Source organism: Panicum virgatum, chromosome 6N (genome assembly GCF_016808335.1).
Source record: "Panicum virgatum strain AP13 chromosome 6N, P.virgatum_v5, whole genome shotgun sequence".
NCBI classification, from domain to species: Eukaryota; Viridiplantae; Streptophyta; class Magnoliopsida; order Poales; family Poaceae; genus Panicum; species Panicum virgatum.
In genome coordinates, this window is record NC_053150.1 from 19,791,331 (window position 1) to 19,809,255 (window position 17,925).

Consider the following 17,925-nt stretch of genomic DNA (forward strand, 5'->3'; position numbering starts at 1 on the left):
ACGAGGAAGGCAAGTATAACATGAACAACCTATCATCTTTAAATACAATTTCATACTGCATTTTAATACTGTATGCCTATAAAGACTTTCCTAGCCACTTTATATCCTCTATATATATATCCTTTGGGTTGCATTTTGGTTAGTTGTGCTAGGTGCCGCGCTATAACACATAATGGTCCTTTTTAATTAATTTGATTAATGGTTTATGCAACATAATTATGAGAGTGGCCCTCTGTGTGGCTTGAGTGGCTCACGTCTCGTTAAAATTGGTTTTTGTTAGAAACATGGTTTAGGGGGCCAGCACGGTGCTTACTGCCTGGTTGGCCACTCTCCATAAGGACCGGTTCATAGAGCAACAACCTGGGACAACAGCGCTACCACAAGACTGGAATGGGACGGTCTTGGCTTACTAATTAGGTCTTTTTGGTTTGGAGTAACTTACCTGCGGGGCAGAGGGTGGTGAGCTTCAATGGTCCCTGCTCCTTCGGCTTGGTCTGTGCTTGGGGCTGTGCTCCTGTGCTTGTACCCCTGGAGGTGGGCCCCATCGTCGCCAATCTAACTCTTCGCGGTTACGCCTTACCAACGAGATTCTTTGTAATGGCCTCGTAGTGAGTTTGCTAGCCATCTCACCTAAGGAAGTGTGATGAACAACTAGCGTAGCTCACGACTTGTGGGTAAAGATGTGCAACCTCTACAGAGTGTAAAACTGGTATACTAGCCGTGCTCACGGTCATGAGCGGCCCAGATCCTCCTTTTGATTAGTGGGGTTATCTTCCTTTGACGAGGCAGGTTTCCCCGGGTGGCTTGGTTCGGTTTGGTTCTCAGTAGTAACATGATTAATTTTGATTAACTACTATGTAACTGGGTTTATGGTAATTCATCAACTCGTAGTAAATAGCTTTAATAAAATTTTGCCAAGACTTAAAAGCTAATGTAGTTGAGTCAGCCAACCTTAGAGCCTCATGGTTTGTGTTATACTTGTTGAGTACAAGTTGTGTACTCACTCTTGCCTCTTCTCTACTTTTTCCTCTTGGCTACGCTACTGCTGCTCAGTTCCTGCCGACACGAGGGAGTTCGCTCAGCGCTACCAGGACTACGAGGACTTCTAGGCGTTCGTCTCCCAGTCGACGTCCCTGTGGCGCCCTACTCAGCTTCGGAGAGTTTTTATCATATTTGTACTTCGCTTCCGCTGTATCAGACATTTTTGTCATTTATGTAATAAATACATTCGTATTCGCTTTATTATGTCTTATTCGTGATATGTGCTGTGATATACTGTTCATTCTGTTGTATATACATGTGACTTGATCCTGGCACATATATGATTGCTCGGTTTATGTCCTTTTATAAACCGGGTGTTACAGTACAGGTGTACAACCCCTGCAGGGTGAAAACTATACATATAGCCGCGTACTCGGTCATGTACAACTCTAGATCTGGCCCCACAAATGTAGTTAGAACCACATATACTTTTCTACCTCCCTCTAGTACCACTTTTCCTGCTCGGATAGCAGCTGAGGTGCGGGGAGAGGGAGTTCCCGCACCGAAACAGGGTTGAGATACTTGGTAAAGGAAGATAGGAGACCGGGAGTCCGAGATGCCGAAGCTGCCCCGTGTTGAAAGGGTGTTTTGGATGACTTATTTATATTTTGCTTGCATAGGAAACTCTAGCCTATCCTTGGCATTACTTTTATACCGTTTGCATCCACATAAAGCTTGCATACGGATGGTGATGTGAACCTATCCCGCCCTTGGGGATAGCATGATAGATGCAGGATCAGAGTGAAGGAGTCGACAGAACGACAAATGAAGAAGATGTGAAGGATGGCCCGAGCTACACTCCGAGCTGCCTGTGGAGAGGATTCGTGAAGATGAAGTTTGCCCATAAGACTAGATATCATTTCCGCTTTCTGTTTGTTTTCTTTTAGCCCATGGGGCTGGTACTATGAGTTTCGTAACACAATCCTTCGGATTATGTAATAAATAAACCCATGTGATGTTGTAAATGTGAGATATGTCTGTGATATTCGATTGAAATGTGTTCTGTATGTGATAGCTACTGATCTAGGGACTATCACGACGATACAGGAAGTCGGGTTGCCCCTTTCGGGAACCCGATCTGTTTCAGTGATGTGACATCCCGGTCCAGGGCTTAATAGGATTGATAGAATACTTATGTCAACAAGTTGCAACTTCTTTTCCGGAAGCCGGTCTCCAAAGAACTCCAAGGTTAAGCGTGTTTGGCCCGGAGCAATTTTTGGATGGGTGACCGACCGGGAAGTGATTTCCGGGTGCGCATGAGTGAGGACAAAGTGTGCAGAAAAGATATGTGTTGGTCTGTGAGATTAGTCTATGTCCTAGAGAGCTGCCAGATGTAAGCGGGCCCGGTGTAAGGATCGATGGACCTTTTTCAAATTTCTAAAACAAAATAAAGCAACCTTAACCTATGCAATACTAGTAAGGCTCAATTCACCAACCGGCTAACTAAGCAAACTACACAAGCTATCAAAGATACAACAAGATAAGAAACTAAGCAAGGTAGAGCTAAATTATGATCTCTAGGGTCAAGCACATGAATAATTGCAAGAAAGTAAGTGCTTGAATGTAAAGAGTGGGCAAGAGACGACTGGATTTTTTCCCGTGGTGTCGATGTGTTGGCACACACCCCTAATCCACGTTGTGACACTCACTAAGAGTCTTGTCACCTCCCAAGTCACTGAGTCGAGGGTGCTCACTAAGAGTCTCCGTTCACCATCCCGGTATGGTGGAGCTCAAGCAATGTACAAACTTCTTCGGGCTCCCACAATCAATTTGGCAAGCTCCGGAAGAAACACCTCAATCACCAAGATCGCCTAGGTGCTGCCAATCACCAAGAGTAACAAGCTAGGGCCTTTACTTGAGCAAGAACCAATCACCAAGAACGGATGCACACAAGCTTCTCTCTACTCAAGTCCTTAGTCTTGCTTCTTGAATGATTGAATGATCAAATGAGTGGAATATGAAGATCAAGGTGGCTCTCAATAGTAGTATGAGTGTATGAATGTTGCCTGGTGTCAAGAGACTTCAAAATGACCCATTGGAGGGGTATATATAGGCAGCTCATGCGGATAGAGCCGTTGGAGAAAAACTGCCAGAAAAGTACGCAATGCCGGTTAATCCGATGGTCCTCCAAAAGTCATCGTCGGTTTAACCGATGAATGTAAACTACCCATTTGGAAAACTAGCCGTTACAACTCGGGCAATTTAACCGACGTATCATCGGTTTAACCGGTGAGTGTAGTTGTCCACTGATCAACTGAAAAACCAACTCTCTAGACAACTGCACCGACGCTAACTCAAATCCATCGTTGGTTTAACCGGTGAGTATAACATTAGAAATCCCTAGAAAAACCAACGTTCTGGACAACTGCACCGACGTTAATTTCAAATATCGTCGGTTTAACCGGTGAGTATAAGCTTGAAGAACCCTGGAAAACCAACGTTCTGGACAACTGCACCGACATTAATTTCAAATATCGTTGGTTGATCCGGTGTATGTACTTGTCCAGACTCTAATAACTGCGTTTAACCGACGTATAGAAAATTGGAGTCGTCGGTTAAACCGGTGTATAGACTTTTTCTGATTTTGCCTTTTCTGATTTGAGTCTTGAATGAAATCCAAATATTCTTGAGATATAAGTTGAAAACCACTTATTTGAACTTCTAAGAACCTGAGTGACCATAGTGTGCATCCATTTTTGATTGACCATGTCCATGCTCAAGTTACTTGGCCTTAACCCCTCTTAATAGTGCGGCCTCTACAAAACTATAAAACCTATACTAACCTAAGTGTCCTTCTCAACCTTGCGACACTTAGGACTAGAAAGATCCTTAGTCTTGTTATATACTTGAGTTGAATACCGAGATCGCCTTTTTGAATAATGAAATTGAGGGTCCTCTTTAACATATGATCCAATGAGCGATAATATTACATTAAGCTGCACAAACTCATTAGTCACAATAATGGTTGTCATTAATTACCGAAACATACCTAGAGGGCCTAGATGCTTACAATCTCCCCCTTTTTGGTGATTGATGACAATACAAACATAAAAAAAAAATAACGAGAGAGCGAGAAAGGTAAACAGGAAAAACTCAAGCAAACTCGAAAGAGAACCAAAGAGCTCAACGGCTCAAACGGAATCCATAGATATGTCTCAAAACACAGCATACGCAAGAGTCAAATGTACATATCCATGAACTAACATCAAATAAGATAAAAAACATCAAAGTCCTGTAACTACGAGCTCTCTCTAACTCTACCCTCCCCCTGATTCCCCCTAACTCTCTCCCCCTTTGGCATCAAAGCACCAAAAAGGCGAGCTACGGGTACTGCTGTCGCGGCATGGCGAGGAAGCGGTCTAGGTCATCGTCGGACGGAGAACCCTCGGTGACGGACGGGAGCTGCGGGTCCGAGCTGACTGGAGGTGTAGCTGTCGTGGAGGCTCTCGTGCTGGCACTGCCTGGGAGAGGGTCCGTAGAAGTGGTAACCGGGACAGCAGAAGAGGTGTCAACATCTGAAGTCGTGACTGCTGAGGTTGCCGGCTGCGTCGACTGCGGAAGTATAGACTCCTCTCCTCCTCCTCCCCCTGAGGGTGGTGCTTGTGGTACGACGGGGAGGGCGACTGACAGAACCACTGACAGTGAGTCCTGAAAGAGCGTAGTCGCTGGCAGTGGTGAGAAGAGCGGACGACCGACAGACCCAAGAAGTGCGGACATCGAGAACGTGGTCTCCGGCGTCGTCGAAGAAGCTGGAGCTGCAGTAGGGGCTGGAGCTGGAGTGACAGCAAGCTGAGGTGCTTCAACACCCTGAAGTCCTGGCTGCTGCGGGGCGAGTCCGGTGTGAGTGTAAAGCTGTGTGATCATCCCGAACATCGCCATCATGCCCTGCTGCATCTGCTGGAACTGAGCATCTGTCCTCTGAGAGACTCGGTCAATGAGCTCGACAAAATGCTCCTCGACTGCAGCACGCTCTCGGGCAGCCTCCCTCTGAATAGCTGCAAGCTGAGCCTCATGGGCTCTCCTGGCCTCCTCCTGTGCGATCCGATCCTCTCTCTGTTGAGTGACAAGCTGCTGAAGGAGAGAGGTGAGCTCGGACGGCTGAGTCACCTGGGACTCTAAGACAGTAGCGGCTGCTGGTGACGATGGAGGTGGCTCTCTGGACCCTCCTGCCTCGTGGTCTTGACTGGCTGGTGCTGCAGGAAAGTACTCGTCATCCTCGGAGGAGTCTGTCTCAAGCTCAGACCAGTGAATCTCATCATCTCCTCCGGGAAGCTGTGCCTCTGCTGCTAGTAGTGCCTCGTCCTTCTCTGCCACTTGGGCTTGCAACTCAGCTGACAGCCGTGCCATAGCAGCTCTGTCTGCCTGTCTGCCCCTTCTCCGGTCCTGAGGTGCAGTGGGACGGTAGACTGGAAACCTGGGAGCCTCATCCTGACGGTAGACACCGCTGATCGGCGAGTCAGCGGGCACGATCATAGAACAAATATAACTGATCCAGTGTGCATAAGGAAACTGCCTCACGACCCCCATCCCGTCAGTGACCACATCCTCGATCTCAGCCAAAATAAAATCCACAATGTCGAAAGGCTCATGGGTGAGGATGTGGAGTAGTAGCAGCTGCTGCAGTCCTGTGAACCCCTCTGGGTAGCCACTCCTCGGTAACAAGGTCCTTCGGAGGGCCATGTGAACTGTGTACGCCTCTGAGGTCAGCAAGCTGGGGACTCTGGCATACGAGGCTGGAAATGGCTGGCGGAAGCACTGAGAGATCACCTCGTGAGAAGGTGCAATCCCGTCAATCATCGCCCTGCGAGGTGGATCTGCATCTCCGTATACTCTCTCGTGCAGGGAGACATCATTCAAGTCGACTCCAAGGATCCCTGCAATCGTCGCCCTCGACAAACCAAAGACCTGGCCTCCAAACATGAAGTGCACGGCTCTCCGCTCGAGAGCAATCCAGGCTGTGGCATAGAACACTCGGACCCAGTCCTCAATGTATCTGTTCTGCTCCATCTCAAGTAGCCTGGGCAGACCTCTGAAGTATGCAAAGTGCTCTCTAATGTCCGCTCCCCCTGCGGCTGTCCTCAGTGAAACCCAGTCAAGCCCTCTGTGTGGGAAGATCCTGTGGCCTCGCCTCTGGTAAGTCTCGTAGAAACTGGCCTGAAGAAGCGTCCAGAACCTACGGTCAACCCTGCTATCATGGGTCACGGGGAACCAGTCCTCCTCTGCCACGCTCCACCTGAGCCTCTTGACCTTCGCCGCATTGGCCTTGGTCAAGTTCTAGAGCAACACACCTGGCTCCAGACGCACAACAGTGTCCATACGGAACACTGCTTACTCGGCCGCTAGGGCCTCGGCTCTACAGGCTGCTGCTGCTACGGACCTGTGAGGCTCCTGTGGCTAGTGACCTCCTCGCGTCCTCGGTCCAGTGCGACGCTCGGTCGCTGGTGGAGACTCTGCTGCTGGGGACATCTGCCGAGTGCGGCCATAACATCCTAGAGTCGGTGACCCCTGAGTACTCTGCCCCTGAGACTGCTCTGACTGCGCTGCATCTGAATCTGCATCTGAATCTGAGCGATCTGACTCTGCAGCTGCCTCAGACGTGGCCCTGTTGGCCCTGCCCCCTCTGGCTCTGCCCCTGCCTCTGCCTCTGGCTGGCTGCTCCCGGATCCCGAACGGACGAGCATAGCCTGACACCTGCTCCTCGGTGGCCTTGGCCACCATCTCATCCCTCTCTGCACAGGTCCGCTTGCGGACCGACTTCTCGACCACAATCTCCTTGCCCTTCCTCTTCTCGCGACCCATCTCGGTTCAGGCAAACTGTCGAACACCTCGCGAGCACTGTTCGAGAGTGTGGGCTGCGGCGCGGAGTGAATGGCATGCAAGGCGCTGCTGCGTGGGTGGAGTGAGGTGTGGCAGTGGCGGCTCTGTGCATGGTGGTGGCGCGGAGGCGCACGGCGGCGGCGGTGCACCGACGGCAGCGCACGCGGGCGGCAGTGGCTGCGCGTGAATGGAACTGCGCGGGCGGCGTGGATGACGTGCGGTGGCGCGAGGCACGGTGGTGGCAGCTCGGGCCGGCGGCGTGCAGGCGGACGGCACGTGGATCGAGCGGCGGCAGCTGCGTGGGCGAACGGCGGCGGCTGCATGGGCGAGCGGGCAGCGAACGGGCGAAAGAGAGAACGGCGTGTGCGGGCAAGAGATATATGACAGGTGGGCCCGCAATTTTTCTTAATGCCAGTTGATCCGATGCTTAGGTTTAGAACGCCAGTTAAATGCATCGGTTTAGTTCACCTGAGACTCCAGCAAAAACTCATCTGAATGCCGGTTGAACCGATGATGTAAAGTTTGAACTCATCGGTTGAACACTAAAATCATCGGTTGATTGCTAGGTCAGATCTGTTTTATGTTCACCAGTTGATCTGATGCTCTGACATTTGCATACGCCGGTTGAACGCCTGGATTTGACTGAGCTGAGACAGAACTTAGTAATGCCGGTTAAACCGATGATGTAGATCCATTAAGTGTCGGTTTAACCGGTGAACCCAAAAAACCTTCACTCAGCTCACTCTTCTATGCTAAGTCCAATAAACTTATAAAGTTCAACTAAACTTAAGTTAATGGACTTGCATAGGAGACTTTACCCCTCAAAATATTTAGGAAAGCATAGAGCTTAGTAGTTTTTCTTTTCAAACACAAGGAAAAGCCGCAAAGCGTGACAATGCACCAAATAAAATGTATGAGCCATGTCATAGGAATATTGAAGATAGAGAGCTTCAAACTCATCATGGCATGAGTCACTAGGCAATAACGCACCTAACACTTTGCTCTATTCACTTCTCATGAATTGAGATCTTGCATATGAAACAAGTCTCATTTTCATCAAGTGATCTTCTTTGTGACCCTTACGCATGCAATGATGGTGCAAGCTATAACCACATGTGAGAGAAGGGTAAACATGAAGTGCACATCTATATGACAAGAAATGCATAACAAGAATTTAAGTTCTACTTGTCAAGTTTGAACTCATGGGAAGCTTCTTCATGATGAGCCTTTCTACAAGCCTAGAGGAAAACAAGTGGACCACCACCTCTAGCTAAACCCATGCTCATCACTATCTTACCATGGTTAGACAAGTGTCCTTTATGTATGCATTTTGCTATATGACATGGCAACTTACATGACAATTGCCGCATCTAATACATTAAGCTCATTCCTTATAGCCTAACAAATGTACTCTCGTCTAAGGCTTTTGTGAATATATCCGCCAATTGTTCCTCTGATCTCACACCTTGAAGAGATATGTCTCCTTTAGCTTCGTGATCACGCAAGAAGTGATGTCGAATATCAATGTGCTTTGTGCGAGAGTGTTGAACCGGATTTTTGGCAATTTTTACGGCACTTTCATTGTCACAAAGGAGTGGAATCCTATCTAGTTTCACACCAAAGTCCAAAAGGGTTTGCTTCATATATAGGATTTGGGCACAACATGCACCGGCCGCTATATATTCCGCTTCCACGGTGGACAAAGCCAAGGAATTTTGCTTCTTACTCGACCAAGAAACTAGAGAATGCCCAAGCAAGTGGCAACCCCCGGAGGTACTCTTGCGATCCACACGGCTTCCGGCAAAATCCGAATCCGAGTATCCTAAGAGATCTAAGCTAGCGCCCTTGGGGTACCACAAGCCTATGCTTGGGGTGTGCTTGAGATACCGAAGGATCCTATTCACCGTCGAGAGATGTGATTCCTTTGGGTTTGCTTGAAAGCGGGCACACAAGCACACACTAAACATTATATCGGGCCTAGATGCGGTAAGATAAAGCAAAGACCCTATCATAGAACGATAGAGGGATTGATCAACCGGTTTACCGTCCACATCCAAGTCGAGATGCCCATTGGTTGCCATGGGTGTCTTGATCGGCTTGCATTCATCCATCTTGAACTTCTTTAAGATATCTTTAGTATATTTTTCTTGATGGATGAATGTCCCTTCCTTCAATTGTTTGACTTGAAACCCAAGGAAGAAGGTCAATTCGCCAATCATGGACATCTCAAATTCCCTAGACATCATGGTAGCAAACTCATGGCTTAGTAAATCATTAGTTGAGCTAAAGATAATATCGTCAACATAGATTTGACAAATGAAAAGATCCCCGTTGATGTCTTTTGTGAACAATGTGGTGTCCACCCTCCCGATCTTGAAGCCTTGCATTATTAGGAAGTCACGAAGCCTCTCATACCAAACCCTTGGAGCTTGTTTGAGCCCATAGAGTACCTTGTGCAACCTATAAACATGGTTAGGATTCCTCAGATCTTCAAACCCGGGAGGTTGCTCAACATAAACAAGTTCGTTAATAACGCCATATAAGAATGCACTTTTCACATCCATTTGATATAATTTGATATTATGACGAGAAGAGTATGCAAGAAGGATGCGGATAGCTTCAAGTCTTGCAACCGGAGCAAAAGTTTTACCAAAATCCAAACCTTCGACTTGAGAAAACACTTTTGCCACAAGTCTTGCTTTATTGCATACCACCACCCCATGTTCATCTTGTTTGTTTCGGAAGACCCACTTAGTGCCGATAATGTTCTTGTTTTTCGGAGGAGCTTCGAGGACCCAAACTTCATTGCTGGTGAAGTTGTTCAATTCTTCTTGCATGGCCATCACCCAATCCGAGTCCTCAAGCGCTTCCTCTATGCTAGTGGGTTCAATACAAGAAACAAACGAGTAATGTTCGTAAAATGAAGCATGCTTAGAACGAGTTCTTACTCCCTTGGAAGGACTACCAATGATTTGATCAATTGGATGATCCTTGGAGATGCGACCATGCTTCACTAGCGGTACATGCGTGGATGTTTGTTGAGGTGGATCATGGATGACTTGTGGTTGTGGTGGAACATTTTGCTCTTCTTGTTCTTGCATTTGGGGTGTTGGCGTAGGAACACTTTCTTGAGATTGTAGATCATCTTTTTCTTTCTCTTCATCCACTTGGGGTGCAATGGAAGTGCTTGGTGTAGACGAGGAAGGTCCTCCCCCTTGATCATTGCCTTCATGCACATCTTCCGGCTTGATATCCCCAATGGACATCTTCTTCAGAGCTTCTTCAATCTCCTCATCACCTACATTGTCATAGCCAATAACCTCCTCTTGGGAGCCATTAGATTCATCAAACTCCACATCACATGTTTCTTCAACTAACCCGGAGGTTTGATTGAATAATCTATATGCTTTGGAGTTTGATGCATAACCAAGAAAGAATCCCTCATCACATCTACTCTCAAACTTACTGAGCCTTTTCTTCTTATAAATGAAGCATTTGCAACCAAAGACTCGAAAGTAGGATATGTTTTGTTTCTTCCCGGTGATGAGTTCATATGACGTTTTCTTGCGGAGTAGGTGGGGATACACTCGGTTGGATGCATGACAAGCCGTATTGATTGCTTCCGCCCAAAACTTCTCGGACGTGCCATAATCATCCAACATTGCTCTTGCTAGAGTGATTAGTGTTTTGTTCTTTCTTTCCACCACTCCATTTTGTTGAGGCGTGTAGGTGGCGGAGAACTCATGTTTGATACCCTCTTCATCGCACCATTCTTCAATCTTCATATTCTTGAACTCGGCGTCGTTGTCACTCCGGATCTTCACAATTGGGGAGTTGTACTCCCTTTGATCTCTTCTTGCAAATGTCTTGAAGACTTCCGGAGTTTCACTCTTATCGCCTAGAAACATGACCCAAGTATAACGTGAAAAATCATCAATGATTACTTGGCAATAGAGGTTACCACCAATGCTCTTGTATGTGGTTGGACCAAAAAGATCCATGTGTAGTAGCTCGAGCGGCTTGGAGGTAGACAACATCGTCTTGATGGGATGATGTGTTGCAACTTGCTTTCCGGCTTGACATGCACTACTTAGTTTGTTCTTGTCAAAGGTGACATCCTTCAAGCCGGTGATCATCCCTCTCTTGTGGGCTTTCTTGAGGTTGCTCATGCCAATATGAGCAAATCTTCTATGCCAAAGCCACCTAAGAGACGACTTGGTGAAGTGGCATGTCATGGAGCTTGTTTGCTTTGAAGAGAAATCCACCAAGTAAATGTTGCCATGCCTAAACCCCGTGAATACCAATGACTTGTCTTCTTCAAAGGTTACTACAACACCATTCATGTCAAAGGTACACGTTAGTCCAAGATCACATAATTGAGCAATTGAAATAAGATTAAAACTAAGTGATTTTACAAACAAGACATTAGAAATGGATAAATCTTTAGAAATTACTATTCTACCCAAACCTAAAACTTCCCCCCTTGAGTTATCACCATAGGTGACATGTTCATGATCGCCGGGGTCTTCAAGAGAGGTGAACATGCTATCATTGCCAGGTCATGTGTTGAGAGCAACCGCTATCAAGTACCCAATGTTTTCCACCGGCTTTGTAGTTCACCTACACAAATGAGAATCATTTTTGAGTTTTTGGAACCCAAGCAAGCTTTGGGCCTTGCACATGTGTGACAAGAGCTTTGGGGACCCAAAGTTGCTTGGGGAGCTTCTTCTTTGCTTCCTTTGTGATTTTGCCAATGAATTTGGCCTTCACCTTGCCCTTTGCCTTACTCAAAAGAAAATGGTTATTTTGATGCATAGATGAGTAATTTTTAGGTAAGGTAGGGAAATGACGTGATGGCAAAGGACACTCCCTAGTGTGGTGCCCGGTGACTTGGCAATGTTGACAATATGATCCAACTTCTTTAATGAAGCTAGTCTTGATCTCCGGAGAAGGAGTAGTGCCTTGGTTTGGCTCCGGAAATGAACCAAGACCTCTCTTGCCATAGTCACGAGCATTGTTGAAGAGAATTTCCTTGTGGATGTATTCTCCTCGTGAGAGCTTCTCCACACTACTCTTGAGGCTTGCCACTTGATCAATCAATTCCTTTTCCCTAGAAGGAGCAAACTCGGGCACAACATTAGTAGCATGTGCATCATTGAGTAGGTCATCACATGAAGTAGAAGCATTGACCTTTTCAATATTTTCATTGATAGAGTTCTCAAGACTCGGGTCAATTGCTTCATAGGCAAACTCAAGCTCTTGATATTTGTGAGCTAACCCCCTATGCTCTTGCTTGAGCTTTTTGTGACTCTCTTCAACTTGCTTAGCAAGTGCAAGTGACTCATGGTGCTTTTTGAGCAAGTCATTGTACTTGCCAAGCAAATCGGAGTGAGCTAGCTCTAGCTTGGCATGAGTGCTCTCAAGAATCTTGACCATTGCCCTTTTCCCTCTTGATGACGGATGTATACTCATTGATGAGGTTAGCAAATTCATTAGGATCAAGCTCATCATCACTATCACTATCACTATCCTTCTCACATACCTTTGTGTTACATTTTGCCATGAGACACATAGGAGGTGGAGGTAGCGATGGTTATTTATTGGTGAGAGCAATGGTGACGATGTCTTCTTCATCACTTGATTCTTCACTTGATGAGACATCGGTCACCCATTCTTGTTTTTCCACCAAGAAGCTTCTCTTGGTGTTGCATTTCTTCTTTGGGAAGAGTTTGGTCTTCTTGTCATGGCTCTTCTTCTTCCCAAGTTTCTTGTTTTTGTTCTTCTTTTCTTCTTCATCATCATCGCTTGAATCATGGCGATGCTGGCTCTTGTTATCCTTCTTTCTCTTGTCCAGCTTGGGGCAATCGGGAGAGATGTGACCTTTTTCTCCACAATTGTAGCATGTTTTGTTCTTGACATCTTCCCTTGGCCGGAACATTCTTCTCGTAGGGTCAAAGTTGTAACCCTTCTTGTTGATCTTGTCACTCAAGCGTGTGAACTTTCTCATCATGAGAGCAAGTTCTCCATCATCTTCATCATCGGATGAGCTTTCATGATGATCATATTCTTCATTGCTTGGCTTGATTCTTGCTTGATCATCTTGAGCTTGCGGTGCTTGTTGGCCTTGGTTTTGAGAGCGATTGATTTGCTTGTAGTTGGCTCTTCGGACATACCAAGAATACCCATTTCATGAGCGCGAATTTCGCCCACAAGCTCTCCCACAAGCATAGCATTGATGATATTGTACTTGAGCTTCGGAAGGAGCATGAGTATCTTGCGGTTGATGGAGCCACTGTCAATTTTAGATATTTCATGAGAATTAATGTCCTTGACAATGACATTCAAGCGAGAATACATATCATTTCAATTTTCATGAGCTAGGATTTTAAAAGAATCATACTTAGCTCTAAACAAGTGATATTTTTGCTCACGAACTTTGGTGGAGCCTTCATGAATTTCAATGAGCTCCTTCCAAATATCACTTGCCAAGTCCATGCCATTAACTCTAGCAAAGACTTCCTTACTAATGGCTTCGAAAATTGCATTTCTAGACTTAGCATTCCACTTTAGTTGTTCGTGGGTGGGATTTCCGGTGAACCCGGTCTTAGTCGCTAACCACACTTCAGGGGCAATCACATCAAGATATGCGGCCATGCGAACTTTCCAATAAGCAAAGTTCTTGCCCTCGAAGTGAGGAGACGATCCACCCATCTTGGCCATAGCTCTAGGCTGGTGAAGCCTAATGATCCAAATAAGCAACGAGGCTCTGATACCAATTGTAAGGATCGATGGACCAAGAGGGGGGGGGTGAATTGGGCCTTTTTCAAATTTCTAAAACAAAATAAAGCAACCTTAACCTATGCAATACTAGTAAGGCTCAATTCACCAACCGGCTAACTAAGCAAACTACACAAGCTATCAAAGATACAACAAGATAAGAAACTAAGTAAGGTAGAGCTAAGTTATGATCTCTAGGGTCAAGCACATGAATAATTGCATGAAAGTAAGTGCTTGAATGTAAAGAGTGGGCAAGAGATGACCGGATTTTTTCCCGTGGTGTCGATGTGTTGGCACACACCCTCAATCCACGTTGTGACACTCACTAAGAGTCTTGTCACCTCCCAAGTCACCGAGACGAGGGTGCTCACTAAGAGTCTCCATTCACCATCCCGCCGTGGTGGAGCTCAAGTCACGTACAAACTTCTTCGGGCTCCCACAATCAACTTGGCAAGCTCCGGAAGAAACACCTCAATCACCAAGATCGCCTAGGTGCTGCCAATCACCAAGAGTAACAAGCTAGGGCCTTTACTTGAGCAAGAACCGATCACCAAGAACGGATGCACACAAGCTTCTCTCTACTCAAGTCCTTAATCTTGCTTCTTGAATGATTGAATGATCAAATAAGTGGAATATGAAGATCAAGGTGGCTCTCAACAGTAGTATGAGTGTATGAATGTTGCCTGGTGTCAAGAGACTTCAAAATGACCCGTTGGAGGGGTATATATAGGCAGCTCATGCGGATAGAGCCGTTGGAGAAAAGCTGCCAGAAAAGTACGCAATGCCGGTTAATCCGATGGTCCTCTAGAAGTCATCGTCGGTTTAACCGATGAATGTAAACTACCCATTTGGAAAACTAGCCATTACAACTCGGGCAATTTAACCGACGTATCATCGGTTTAACCGGTGAGTGTAGTTGTCCACTGATCAACTGAAAAACCAACTCTCTAGACAACTGCACCGACGCTAACTCAAATCCATCGTCGGTTTAACCGATGAGTATAACCTTAGAAATCCCTGGAAAAACCAACGTTCTGGACAACTGCACCGACGTTAATTTCAAATATCGTCGGTTTAACCGGTGAGTATAAGCTTGAAGAACCCTGGAAAACCAACGTTCTGGACAACTGCACCGACGTTAATTTCAAATATCGTTGGTTGATCCGGTGTATGTACTTGTCCAAACTCTAATAACTGCGTTTAACCGACGTATAGAAAATTGGAGTCGTCGGTTAAACCGGTGTATAGACTTTTTCTGATTTTGCCTTTTCTGATTTGAGTCTTGAATGAAATCCAAATATTCTTGAGATATAAGTTGAAAACCACTTATTTGAACTTCTAAGAACCTGAGTGACCATAGTGTGCATCCATTTTTGATTGACCATGTCCATGCTCAAGTTACTTGGCCTTAACCCCTCTTAATAGTGTGACCTCTACAAAACTATAAAACCTATACTAACCTAAGTGTCCTTCTCAACCTTGCGACACTTATGACTAGAAAGATCCTTAGTCTTGTTATATACTTGAGTTGAATACCGAGATCGCCTTTTTGAATAATGAAATTGAGGGTCCTCTTTAACATATGATCCAATGAGCAATAATATTTCATTAAGCTGCACAAACTCATTAGTCATAATAATGATTGTCATTAATCACCGAAACATACATAGAGGGCCTAGATGCTTACACCCGGCCTCGGGGAGGCGGGACGTGACAGAATGGTATCAGAGCCGACTCTCGCGGTTTCACGGGCACGTACGGGCGTATGTGCGCGGGCATGAGCACGGGCACGTGGGGGCGCAGATGCCACCGGCACGTGGACGGGCGTGTGGCGGGTCAGTGCGCGGGCATCTGGGATGCGCCATTGGCAGTGGATGCACGGACGTGGAACAGGGACCATTGGCACTGGACGCACGGACGTGGCACATGGTTGCAACTTCTTTTTCGGAAGCCGGTCTCCGAAGAACTCCGAGGTTAAGCGTGTTTGGCCCGGAGCAATTTGGGGATAGGTGACCGACCGGGAAGTGATTTCCGAGTGCGCATGAGTGAGGATGAAGTGTGCAGAAAAGACATGTGTTGGTCTGCGAGGGCAGTCTATGTCCTAGAGAGCTGCCAGATGTAAGCAGGCCCGGCCTCGGGGAGGCGGGACGTTACAGCTGTCACCACCTGCCGGCTACCTCTACAAACAGTGGGACTATCAGACAACTGAGTGGTATAGTCCAGTCCAGACACCACGTCTACGCTATTCCCTACTAACTCTAGAGGCGATCAGGGTTGTCCTTTTCTATCCGGAGCCCAACTCTAGAGTCAAATGCTACTCTCTAAGCATACACTTATCTTATATAAGGCAGATATAATAACTTGCAATCTAAACTCTAATTTTAAATAAGAAAGTCTCGAACGCTTACAACTGAATAAGCATCCGTCGAGGTACCAGCGGAGAATAATGCCGACGAGCCCGGCACTTCCCCCGACTCCTCCTCACTCTCTTGTAGAGGTACAATTTGGAGAAGAGCGCCGTTACCGGTGCCTCTCCTGAGTACCTCTACTCCTAAACTCCCTAAGACAACTCTCACTCAAGTGAGAACTCAAGAGAAGATGTTGTGATGTGATGTGTGTAGTGTGTGAGTGTGTGGTGTGTTCCATTCCTTACCCCCTCCCCTCATATATATATAGGACGGAGCCAGGGTGCTCCGGCCGGTAAAGTAGCTTGGGCCTCCCGAAACCGCCTTCTAGAACCAACCAAGAAGCGCCACGTGGAAGATGGAGCCGAGGGGGCCTACTGGCAGGTCGGCCGACAAAGGTGGTTGGCCGACCGCCACGTGGCACGAACCGACTTCAATCTTCTCTGGGTGACTGGTAAGTGGGTCCCAACGTCGGTTATGGGTGGCTTGGCCTGTCTTAAGTCGGTTTACCCCCTCTGGTGGACCCATGGATCCTTGTGCTTGCGTCCGATTGGTCGAGAGGGGATCGCCTTGGATTGATGATGTGTCATGCACATGGGCTGCTTCTCCTCCTCTTGTGTGGCTGCCAAATGGGCCTTTTTGGCCCTTGGGCTTGCTTGCTCTTTGTTAGAAATTTGTGCCTTGGATAATATGCTTGTTACATGCAGTTTTGGCCCAAATTCACCTGCACACATTCTCAGACCAGCATCTGTGGAATTCGTCAAAAAATCATCCTATGCTAACATTTATTCCATCCGATGCTCGACTTTTGCACGATAGTTGACGGTCAAAATGGGTCGATAGAGACCGTCAACAAGATCCTCCACACTTAGTTCTTTGCTTGTCCTCGAGTAAAGGTAAAAACTAAGGCGGACCCGGCTTCTTTATTATATGACACCTGCATACAGATTAGTCTAAACTTTACCCTTACCTGTGAATTTTGATGTGTCTACCATGAATTGTTTGGGAAGTTGAAGAATGGAACGGTGCTGACTTCATTCTCCTCCACTTTCCTGCTATATGACTGGGGTTTTAAAAATATTTTTGCAAAGACCAACCATAGCTTTACTTCTCCATTGGATCTCTCATGTCACTTATTGTGTAAATATCCTCACCAAGACATTGCTTCTTTTCATCCTACTTCTAAAGATAGCTTATGTAGAGCTCATGGTAGGAGAAGTAGAAGCATGCACTTGTGTCACATATATTGTAAAATTAAACAAAGGATCCATAGAGATGACAAATCACACAAGTTCATCAAGATTGTGCATGTGTGTGGAAGGTGAATGATGGAATAAAATACTCCTTTTATAAATCTCTCTCATTTATTTGGATATCATGAGTACAAGGCTATACATATATATATATACATATATATATATATATACATATATATATACATATATATATATATACATATATATATATACATATATATATATACATATATATATATACATATATATATATATACATACACACACACACACATATATGTATATATATATGTGTATATATATATGTGTATATATATGCGTATATATATGTGTATATATATATGTGTATATGTGTATATATATATATATGTATATATGTGTATATGTATATGTATGTATATCTGTATATGTATATGTATGTATATATGTATATGTATATATGTATATGTATATGTATGTATATATGTATATGTATATGTGTATATATGTATATGCGTATGTATATGCGTATGTATATGTATATACACATATACATACGCATATACATACACATATACATATACATCTACATATACATATATACATCTATATATAGGACTCCACTAATGGTACCCTAGTAGCCAATATTA